Below are 2,669 nucleotides of genomic sequence, written 5' to 3' on the forward strand. Positions count from 1 at the left end.
TGCACCACACGGCCGTGTAGCATTTCCAGAGAACAGAAGGGTGGAGTCACACGGTCGTGCAGCTTTGGCAGAGAAGGAACTGGACATGGCCGTGTGAATCTCACACGGCCGTGTCACGGGGCCGTGTGGCGCCCGATTTCCTCCTCTATTTAAACCCTCCTTCATGAATTGAAAGGGGATCTCTTCCCCTTTGGGAGAAGGCAAGATTTGGTGGTATCCTCCCATTCTTGGGAGGATTTCTGGGCGATTCGAGGGGAGTTCTTGACGATTTCGACTCCGGAGCGAGGATTGGATCCGAAGACGAGGCTTCTTCGTAGATAAGTTTTCTCTTTCCCCCTTTTCTTGGTTTCTTGGATTGGGGATTTAAGAAATGCTTGTAATCTTTATTTCTTCGGGTATTCTTCCTCGATTCATGGAGTAGATCTTGTATTCTAGGATTAAGGGAGTATTTGTATGATGGATTGATGTAATCTCTTATGGATTTGCCAATTTCTTGTTTCAATGACATTGTCTTGCTTGTATCAATTAGATCTTGAATGATTAATGGTGATTTGTGCTTAATTCTCATTCTTGATTGATTGTTTGGATTTCTTGTGGACTTAGTAAAGATAAACTCTCACTCGATCATCCGAGGGATCCACGTGACAGGTGCAAGCCCGTGTAAGGACGTTTGAGAGATAATCTTGAAGAGGAAATAGGAATATTCAAGAGAGTAGGATGGATCTTGTGATTAGTTTCTTGTATCTTGATAGATTAATAAGTTGTGGGCTTCAGGGCTTCTATGTTGATATCCGAGGAAGGCATAGTAATAGGTGTGCTTCTGTGTAAGGACAACGTAGGTTCACATCTAATTGATCATATTTAGATACATTTCTCAGTCCTTAGCCGGTTATCTATTGCAAGAGAGAACCGGCAACTTTCTACAAGTGTTTGGCAATTGAGGGATAAGAATTGGTGAATCATTTACATTCAAGAAATCTTACAAAGAAACCGAAACTCCTAGAATCTCCCCTTATCATAACCCAAAATACTAAACTCTTGTTTGTTGATCTTTAATATTAGATTTGTTTACCTTCACTTTGCATTTGAAACAATTGGATAGTTGTTTAGCTAATTCGCATTGAGACATTTCTAGTGCTTATTCCAGTCCCTGTGGATACGATAATCTTTTATATTACTTGCGACATTTTCGTACACTTGCGGAGCGTAACAAGTTTTTGGGGACTGCGCTATAACATTAGGAATTATCAATTGAGTTAGACTAAACATAACATTTGTTTTCCTTTCATATTGCATAGTTGTAACTAATCATTAGATTTTTGTTTTTACTTTCTTGTATAACTTTTACTTCTTGTTAATTCTTTTTGTACAAATTCAATTCTGCATTTTTTATTCTTTTATTTATTTTTTTCTTTTTATGTTGAATTGTCATTTGCTATCTTGTTCTTGTGTATGCGAAGATCTAACTTTGCAGGGGAATTCTTTCCTTTTGACCCTGAGATTGACAGAACTTTCCATAAAAGAAGAATTCTGCAAAGGCAAATTGAAGAACAGGAACATTTGAACATGGCGAATAGACCACTCAAGGATTATGCAGCACCTTATGCAAGAGGTTTTCGATCTAGTATTTCAAGACCTTCAGTGGAAGCTAATAACTTTGAGATCAAACCCGCAATTATATCTATGGTGCAGCAGAACCAATTTGGTGGAGGACCTCATGAAGACCTCAATCAACACTTAGAGGTCTTTTATGAAATATGTGGTACCATGAAAATGAATGGAGTTCCTTCAGAAGCAGTTAGATTATTATTATTTGGGTTTTCTTTAAGAGATAGGGCAAAGCAATGGCTGAATTCTTTGGCCCCTAATAGCATCACCACTTGGGAGCAGTGTGAACAACAGTTTCTTGATAAATTCTATCCACCAAGCAAAACAGCTCATATGAGGAATTTAATTGCAAGCTTCAAGCAAACTGACTCAGAATCTCTTTTTGAAGCATGGGATAGATATAATAGTATGCTCAGACAATGCCCACATCATGGGTTGGAAAGAAGGTTAGTGTTGCACACTTTTTATAATGGTATCAACTATCATACCAAAGTGTCCCTTGGTTCAGCTGCTGGAGGGGCACTTATGAATAAAAGTTTAGATGAAGCTGAAGAAATTATTAACAGTGTAGCACAAAATCATCATCAATGGCCAAATGAAAGAAGTGGTGGCTATTCTTCTGTAAACCCAACAATTAAAGCATCAGGGAAGTTTGATGTAGATGCAGTCACTCTTTTGTCTGCAAAATTGGACGCTCTTACAAAGAAATTTGAGAATATGGGGACTAGTGCTAATATGGTCAATGCTATTAGTACATCTTGTGAAGTATGTGGGAGTTCAGAGCACTCAAATGACTCATGTCCATTGGGAGCTATCACTGCACAAATCAATCAACTGGAACAATGTGATGCAATCATGAGTTACAATCAAAGGCAGAACAACCCATACTCAAATACTTATAACCCTGGATGGAAGAGCCATCCCAATTTTTCTTACAGAAATAATCAAGATCAAGGACCATCTATGGGGGCAAGACCAAATTTTCAAGTTGGGCAACAAAATTTTCAACATCTATCTTCTCAAGGCTTACCAAAGTCAAATATTGAAAAGATGCTTGAAGA

At 38.3% G+C, this 2,669-nt stretch overlaps 1 non-coding gene across 1 annotated transcript; it reads right to left on the reverse strand.

Moving 5' to 3' along the window:
* Window positions 1-1,939: 1,939 nt before the first annotated feature.
* Window positions 1,940-2,045, reverse strand: LOC121988159. The gene has a single exon (XR_006113903.1). It is a non-coding gene; the product is annotated as a small nucleolar RNA R71 (small nucleolar RNA).
* Window positions 2,046-2,669: the final 624 nt, after the last annotated feature.

The sequence above is a fragment of the Zingiber officinale genome, chromosome 5B (assembly GCF_018446385.1).
Source record: "Zingiber officinale cultivar Zhangliang chromosome 5B, Zo_v1.1, whole genome shotgun sequence".
In the NCBI taxonomy this organism is placed as follows: domain Eukaryota; kingdom Viridiplantae; phylum Streptophyta; class Magnoliopsida; order Zingiberales; family Zingiberaceae; genus Zingiber; species Zingiber officinale.